We start from the raw sequence: 9,567 nt of genomic DNA on the forward strand, positions 1-9,567 counted from the left end.
CAAATGTAAATACGTCAAAACGAAGACTGATTGTACCAGCAAAAAACGTAATATTGTGTTACTGTTATTATTATATACAGTCTTTTTTTAGGACTTGTAGAGATCAAACTGTGAGACATATGTTGGTAACTTGACAGATACCAGCTGAAACAATATCTGAATACAGATTAGACAAGGTTTATTTTAAGTGGTATTAAACATCTGGTTCACAGATGAGCTGAATGCGTAAACGAACATGGCTCAAACAAGGTCTTACGGTTTGATACTACTGAGAACACGAGGGAAGCTATTGGTATGTTTTTGTTTCATATTTAAATTCTGTTGTATTTCTTGAAGAAAATTTTTATTTTTTATTGCATATTAGCTTGTTTGCCTCCTTTTTTACTTTGAGATGATTCAGAGCTAAAATATTAAAGACTTCTTTTTATTATTACGTTAACATATTTTATTGAAGTTAGTTGTATATATATACAACAAAGAACGCTTTATATACTGAGATTTCCCAGTTTTATTTGCACTTTAGTTTTGTCAAGCTCTGTTTGTAAGGTCCAAATTAGGTAACTGTGATTTCGGAAATAAATTTGTAGAGTCATATTGCTCTATAAATACAATGAACTCGTCAGAGTTACTGTGATGGAGAGTTCGCCATTTTTCTAACTCTTGAGCAACCTGCCTGTAGATAGTATGGTGCGAACCTTGAGCGTATATCGCACTTTCTCGATACGTTACGTATATAGCCTTTTTATTCAATTACAAGTTGTCTTTATCTTTTGTCCCTCTTTACTGCTCTTTTAAAAATAAATGTACCTGTTATGGTTATGGTTCAGGTAAGATCAGAAGATAAGTCTTTCACTTAATCTTTCTTTTCCTCTCTTTCAGTGATTTTGCTTTAAGTACTCTTTGAGTTATCGTATTTATAGCTCAATGGTTTAATTCAGGATATTTTAAATGTGTTCTTCTTGCCATATGTGTGACCATTCACTAACGGTTTTATTTGTTTTATTGTAATTTTCGTGAAGCTGCTTTTAATGGTTACTTATGTGTGTGTAATATATATATATATTCATTTTTCATATATTTTTTTTTTTTACATCGTTGTTATCTCTTCAGACATAATCACACTGCTGAACTTTAAGGATCAATATTTATTTATTTGTAACTGAATTTTCTTGCACAAAAAAATAGCTTTCTAATATCACCTCATTTTGTTGTACTGTTATTTAGGTAACAGGTTACTTATGTAGGAGTTACCTGCCTAGTTTGAATTGTAATCTGAGAAAAGATAGTCTCTCTTTTTTTGTACAGCTGCTTACTAAATATTCAAAGTTTTCTCTTATCTTCTTATAGACGTCAAATCACTGGTTTTAGAAAACAACATTAAATTTTTAAAATATTGTCTTTGAAAATATAGTTTTTGCTGTAACGTTTTCATAAACGTCATGCATGCAGTTGTACTGAAAGGATAATACAACAAATTTCCATTTTAAAGGTGACAATATAACAACACACAGCATTCAGTCTTCAGTTAGAGACACTATATTTTATAATTTGTTTAATCAAAGGCTGCGCTCTTTTATATCTGTATATATATACATATATATAGTAAGGTACATTTGATAAAATATCTATTAAATTAAAAACACAAAACACTGTAACAATGAGACAAATATAACTTAGCAAACAGTTACTATAAACTTTTTTTATTACTAAATGGTAGTAGCTAACTTAAGTAAACTAAAGACAGCGAAATTTCCGTAGTAATAAACTTTCATGCCCAGAACATAGGACGTTAAGCTCATTAGTACCAGCAGCAAAGCAAGTTTGTAACCATGTGACAGAGGGACAACATTAGAGGACTGGGATAATTTCCTCAAACTTTCCTGAAATATTACGTAACATTTTGTTTAATCGAGTCACAAATTTCCTTGACATGTTGATCCTTTTTTGTTTATAAATAAACTTGAGTAAATGTTGTGATTTATACACCAACAGAGGGCCTGTTTCTTGGTCTTTCAGTTTAGTTTTTGTTTTCCATTTCCTCTCTCTCAATGGTTCCGCTTTAATTACTCCTTGATGTGTTGTCTTGTCTCACCTACTGCTGAGTGACGAGACAGGTGATGTAATACCTGATACTGCGTGTAAATGTTACTATACTCATTACTTCGGAGCATTTTGTGAACGAAGAGCACTTCCGTGAGTGAGAGACAAGACAGCCATGCCAATATCTCTGCTAACGAAAGTTGATGTGCATTTTCTAAGGTCAGGGATATGTGAAAATGTGTTGAAGTTCTTAAAGCCTTGGTCAAAGCTTCAGTGTTTGACTTATTTTCATTTCGATTATTTATTCATCCTAGATATAGCCATCATTGACAACGCACTTGGCACAGTTTTAACACAAGTACAGTGTGATATGAAACACCTTACAATCACTCAGAATAAATTTTGTGGGGAATGTTGGCAGACGTTTTGGTTTAGTTTAGGGCATGATGATGGGTAAACCAAAATGCGTGGTTTAAGTAACTAATGAATTAGTATCTGCTATAAAATTATTATCAATGCTATAAGTTTAGCTATCAGTTTGGCCGTCAATTATGAGTTTATTCATTTAAGTCATAGCCTAAATCCTTCATACACCTAAGGTGTTTTTAAATTAGATATTATGACTTTTATTGCCAATACACACCCCAAAATAATACCAAATAAAAAATGATACTTGATAGTAACCAAAGTTCGCCTTAGGACTGCAACCCTACCATTCGCAACACATCTTTACAAAACCAACCAGATTATTCAAACATACCGTGGTAGTTTTCTCTCTAAAACAGTGATAATAGCTTTTTTTTATAGTAACACCATGAAATTCAGATTAAAAGTTTCTTGTCATCATCCACATGCAATCGATGCAGCTGTATCAAGCGTCATTATTTATGCTAACACTCAAGCTAATACCACGTGACACTAAACATTCTTTAATTAGGATAATTTTATAAAAGTTAGTGCATTTGTTTTGAAATCTTGGCAGTAAATAATAAATAATAGCCGTTCATCTGCATGGATCTTTTGAAAACTTGAGCTAAAAGCTGCTAATCTAGTATGTTTAGGCCTGGCATGGCCAAGCGCGTAAGGCGTGCGACTCGTAATCCGAGGGTCGTGGGTTCGCGCCCGCGTCGCGCCAAACATGCTCGCCCTCCCAGCCGTGGGGGCGTTATAATGTGACGGTCAATCCCACTATTCGTTGGTAAAAGAGTATCCCAAGAGTTGGCGGTGGGTGGTGATGACTAGCTGCCTTCCCTCTAGTCTTACACTGCTAAATTAGGGACGGCTCGGTGCAGTGGGCTAACAACCTGCTCATTTAAATACTTGTTGAAGAATCCGCAAGCGATTGCGGCCCTATGTTCCTATGTGGAATCTAATGGTGATAACTAACTAACTAACTAGTATGCTTAAACAATAATTATACATTTGCATGTTTTTTCACCTTATAGTTTTGTTGCTTACTCTAAATCAGCTGTTCTTAATCCGAGTGACAAAAAACTAAAAAGGGTCCACATTAACTCTAAGATAAAGCTGTAGTAAAAATGTTAAACCGACAGCTTACGTGACTTTTTTGCAAAACAGTTTTATCGAAAGTCTTTGCGCATGTGACTGAAACTTACATTAAATGAGACTCCTAATCATAGGTTGAAAAGGTGTGTTGGTGTATTATATATACATTTTCAAATACATGAAAATTAAATACGCTTTCTTCTAAAAAAAAAAACGTTTCCATACTTTTGAGGAAAGAAACCAAAGGGAAAGAAAAAAGGAAGAAACTCAATCAAAATTAGAGATATTATATTCCAGGTATTTCATAAAGTATTGTCTTGTAATTTCATGTGTGAAGTGAGATTTCAGTAAAGTACAACTAATGAAAATATGAGATTGTTTGGATTACCACAGTTTGAACTACAGAAGGTGGAAAATCGTCAAACTATCACTTCTGGAAATAACACACAATGTGTACTGCAGATTTTTTTTTTTTTGCCACAAGGCACGTTACTGCGTGTCTTGATAATGTAGTGTGAGTAATAACACCATGTAACACAAATTTTGTTCCTGGATGGTATGTGTTATATCTTAATTGCTTATGCTGTAAAAGTACAGAAAATGACCATTATTCCCTTCAAACTTTGCTTTTGTGACCTGGATACTGAAATTTAGAAATTAACGTATTTTCTATGTAAAAATGGGAAATGTGCACATTTTCATTCACATAATGTCTGAATAAAACAACATGTGAATCATGATTTACATGTATTTATACTAAAGTTATACAAAAATGTTTAGAAGTGAGTAGTTTTCGACTCTAATGTAAATCACTTTCATATATCAACCCCCAAATATAGTTTTCAATCATGTTTTCGTTATAAGCTCCTTGGTAGCGGCGTTCAAAATCTTGGTGGAAGCGCTCGCCTTGCTCCTTTGAGTATGCTTTCATGTTCTCTTTGAATTTATCAGGATGAGCGTCAAGAATATGGACTTTCAGGGACATCCTGCAGCCTATTTTGCAGTAGTTCTTCACCAGAGCCTCAACCAGTTCCACATAATTTTCGGCATTGTGATTGCCCAACAAGCCCGAACCACTGCAACAAAGCTGCCTCAAGCTTTTTCCCTTCATACTGAGCTTCTTGGGGAATTCTGTGCACTCCAGGATCTTTTTTATTTGTGGTCCAATGAAGACACCAGCTTTGACCTTTCCCTTAGACAGCTTAGGGAAGAAGTCTCGAAGGTACTTGAAGGCTGCAGACACCTTATCAAGAGCTGTGACAGATTGTTTCATAAGACTCAATTTTGTGTGCAATGGTGGGAACAACACCTTCTGGAGGTCCACTAGTGGCTCACACTTGACATTGTACCTCCCCACAAAGAACTCGGTCCGTTGTAACCAATGCTTCCTGTTGTAATGCGCTGCGGTGTCTCTGCTGTTCCAAAGACAAAGATAACAGGGAAACTTTGTAAAGCCTCCTTGGAGACCCATCAAGAATGTCACCATTTTGAAGTCTTTGATAACCTTCCAGCCATACTCATCATACTTCAAGGCTTCTCCTAGCAAGGTTTTGACGCTGTTGTATTCCTCTTTGAGGTGCACCGAATGAGTCAGGGGAAGAGACGGATACTTATTCCCGTTATGGAGCAGCACAACTTTGGGGCTTTTGGGTGAGCTATCAATGAACACGCGCCACTCGGATAACAGGCAATTCCAATTGCCTCGCACAGACCAGATACATTGTGGCAGAAGCAGAGCCCATCTTGACGAGTAAAGAAGCTTGAAAAATGTGGGTGACGCTTCCTCTGACTTGCGACTTGCAAGTTCTACAACATTCTAGAAAATTCTTGTAAGTTCGAGAAAATTCTCTATCAGCTACTCAGCACTGAATCTACCTGGAATGTTCTGGAAAATGGGTAAATTTGAAAATTTCATTACCCAGGTCACAAAAGCAAAATTTGAAGAGAAAAATAGATCTTTACCATTTACTTTAGGCATAAGTAATTGGGAAATAACACTTTCTCCCCAGGAACAGGAAAAAGTAAAAATTTTGTTACATAGTGTAATTTATGGTTGTGGTTTTTTTTGAAAGTGATATGATGCAGAACAATGGTATTTACTTGGAAGTTTATAAGATTAAAACCAAATCAGATGTTGGAACTTTTTTTATGGTTTATTTAGGCGCATTGAGCTGTACTTGTTTGAAAGATACAGAGAATTTTTGTTTGACATGACGTAAGTCTAGTTAGGCTTAAATATATCAGTCTATCAACATTTTTGAGATACACAACTAAACAATGATATTAAATCGTATTATATCATATTTTATAAGTGGAAACTAAAAATTACGTAGTAAGTTTTTGACTCGGATTCATGTAGTTTAGTTAAGTGTTCCGTTGTGAGAAGGAAAAAACAACAACAGTGAATTACTTCTTTGTTTCAAAAAGGGTTAACTAGTATCAAAATGAAGGTTGGAGTTATGAAAAACTGATTTCAAAAGCTTCTAAGCTAGAAGCATTGATCGTTGCTTGCAAAGCAGTTGCCCTAAATTTTACTTACCAGTGTAGAGTGTGCTTTCACAGTGTTAGCACTTTCTCCATTGGACCTGAGTTTTGCCTCCATGACATCCATGGTGGAAAAACTCACATGTATATGGTATAGCTGAACTTGCTGACCTGTGACTATTAACAGGGGCCGAACACTTAAGGATCAGATCAAGGTAGATTTTTCGTAGTTTTACACCAAACCATGATACGTGAATTCCGGTGTTAATGAGGAGAGGCATGACACGTGCTACATTTATAAGCAAATAACCTTTTCATAAAAGATATTAAGTCATGCCATGGTTTGTTATGATATTTAATCTTGCATTTCTAAATGAATTATGATCTATCACAAATTGTGTTTGCTTGTTAAATTTTGCACATACCTGCTTGAGGGCTATCTGTGTCAGTCGTCCTTTATTTAAAACTGATAGACTAGAGGGAAAGTAGCTAGTGAAAACACCATCTACCGCCAGCTCTTGAAAAACTCTGTATTAAAGAAAAATGGTATTGACTAAAACTTTATAACGCCCTTCATGGCTTAAATAGTGTGTGTATTCGGTTTTGAATTCCAGATCTGCAACTTTCAGACTGCAACTTGACTGCCATTACTACCTTACCATGCAAACAGTGGCATATTTAGGTAGGAGCTAGATGGGGTTTAGCCCAAGGGTACATGGTCTTAAAGGGGATCCATGGATAATTTTATTCTATATAAAAGTACATGGGATGTAGGACCCACAAAAATTATTAGCCCCTGGGCCCACGCAACCTTAAATTCACCACTACATGACAAACCACTAAAACCTGAGCTTACGTGCAGTTTCAATTCTAATTTATTAATGGAGCGTATAATTTGGTGAACTGCTCGCAATCTATGACATTTGTGAAAGAACTGTAACAAATCACCTAATACATCAAAATACATATCACACACGTGACGTAAATTCATGGACCACACATTATTTAAGTGCCTGGTTCAACTTCTGAAGAGGAGGTATGTGTATGTTATAGTCAGATTGTTAATTCAGGTTTATCTCCAGAGGAAATGAAAGAAGAGAAAAGAACGACCATCACAAGAAGAAAGGTGCTCACACAACACTCACAAGAAGAAAGGTGTTTACACACAACAATCACAAGAAGAAAGGTGCCCACACACAACACTTCCACTGTATCAGCTGTAAATATATATAATCTTCAGTTTTTAAATATATATATATTTGTTTATATTCTCATTTTTGTAATTTTTTACTTTTTGTTCTCTCTTATTCTGTATTTTAAATTTTTGATTTAGAATGTTAAACCTTTGTTCTATATTTTTAAATCATGTTTATTTTGTTTGATTGGTTGGCATTTTCAGACCCAGGTTACGAAAAACCAACTCAAAGTTAGGGAAAAAAAGGGTAGAACTGAAAAACGTTTTTGAGGTGCCAGACTAAGACGTTATCCGATAATGCAATCTAAAAACTTCTGATTGGAAAATATAGTCATAAGTGAAATATGTAAAATGCCTTGACATGAATATAAACGTAGAAAGATAGATGACTGCTGACATTTGTAGATGTTGTTAACATTTGCATTCATGATCGAATAAAGTAAATCATGTTAATTGAAAAGTAAGAAATGGTGCTGAAAGTGGAAATAGAAGAGTAATGAGAAAGACAAGTGTCCTGAAAGGTCAAAATCGAATTAGAGTAGAATAAACTAAGATGTATGATACTGAATCTGGAGAAGATGGAAACACTGAAACCTCTAAAACAATTACTGTTATATACAGCTGTATACTTTTCATACTTCATAGATTTCAAATTTGAAAGAAACGATTCTGAATAGTAGAGTTAAGTAGTTTATTTCTACCAATGAACGCCATCTAGTTAATAATATTTCAAAAGCTGAAGCGACGCATAGAGGGGTAAGTTTCTCGTGACCATGGGTTCAAATTTTATTTCATGTTTTGATTATGATTTTGTTTCTTTTAAATTTTGTATTTATGACTTAAAGTATCTTGATTCATTCTTTCTTTAATTTTATTCTATTTTGCTTGTAATTACTTGCTGGTGATTATATTATCCTTTATTTTCTTCACTGGAGTCGTGACTTCTTGCGTGACAATTAACAAAATTATTATACAATATGGTGATTTATAATTAATTATTTATTTAACCATTAATACTAATTTTAAATTCGGGACAAGGATACTTCTGTGGTAAGGAGATGTAATAAATGAAATGTTAATAAATTTCTTTCTTCCGTAAGTAGTGTAGAATACATTTTTAGTTAGATATATTCAGATAAATTTTGTGACTATGCAAGTGTTCTGCAAGTAGCATGATATTATCATTAACGGAATGTCAAAATGTCGTAAACATATACTAATTCTTTTATAAGATAGAGATTACATGTGCCATTGGTCAGAAATTCATATCACTTTAACCTTATGTCTGCCTTCCGTGAGATCTTATGATCTCACCTCAAGGGGTGACAACAGTTGTACAAATAGGTACTAGTTTGTATTTTTATTTATCTAAAACTGTTTTTTTTCATAATAGTCGAAAAAATAGTAGACAGCATTAATTTTTGGTAAACTTCAGTTTAATGATTTATATTGGTGGTAAACCAGAATCATTTTTGTGTCTGACCAGTGCAAATAAATAAATCATTCTTCAGCGCATTAACCATCTTGAGCACAAGCCATTAGGGAAATGGCAAGTTAGTATAAATGTAAGACAATAATTATTAATAAATATCATATATTAACTTATGCTCCTTTCTTCCTTCAACAAGCTATAAATTATTGTCTACATTACCTCTCTGAAACCTGTGCTCTTGGAAATAGTTTTAGACTTGTTTGTCGAACATCAATGTACCTAAAATGCCCCAGTATTAAGCTCAAATTTCATATTTTAGTAGTATTCCCTCACAGCATTAAAACAACAATAATAAAATATACTTTATAGCGTGATCTTATTCGTTATTATTATTCCTAATCCTCGTGAAGTTTAGCAGTTTTCGTCTTTTTATAGAAGAAATAATTTGTGGTCAATGCAAAAACAAATCACTATATGTAATGTTGTTGTTACTACAATAAGTATGGGTATTACTGAAAGCCAAACTTCGCCGCTGTTTATTGTTATTGAAGTTTTCTTTAGTTACGAACGATACATGAAAGTTATAAAAAATAACATTCTTATATAAATATTTGTCTGTTCTTGACGTACCATATATACTGGGTTGTTTCTATGTCTTATTGAATACAAATTGATGAATTGAGAAATCTCGATTCGATAACGAATTTGACTTTCCATATATTGACATTTTTTATTTATCCAAAATGATCACTCATCTGTGTTGTATATACATTTAGTTACTTGTTGCTTTTGATCAGTTATTCCACAAGCTTCAAGATGAGATATTTAGCGTGTATAATTTATAAATTATGATGGACAAATTTATACATTGTATATATTTAAAAATATATATAAATTGTGATAAAACATT

At 33.7% G+C, this 9,567-nt stretch overlaps 1 long non-coding RNA gene across 1 annotated transcript; it reads left to right on the forward strand.

Moving 5' to 3' along the window:
* Nucleotides 1-56: 56 nt before the first annotated feature.
* On the forward strand, nucleotides 57-9,567 carry LOC143223181 (uncharacterized). The gene is made up of 2 exons (XR_013012730.1): nucleotides 57-292; nucleotides 7,113-9,567. It is a non-coding gene; the product is annotated as an uncharacterized LOC143223181 (long non-coding RNA).

This window comes from Tachypleus tridentatus, chromosome 8 (assembly GCF_004210375.1).
Source record: "Tachypleus tridentatus isolate NWPU-2018 chromosome 8, ASM421037v1, whole genome shotgun sequence".
Taxonomy (NCBI): domain Eukaryota; kingdom Metazoa; phylum Arthropoda; class Merostomata; order Xiphosura; family Limulidae; genus Tachypleus; species Tachypleus tridentatus.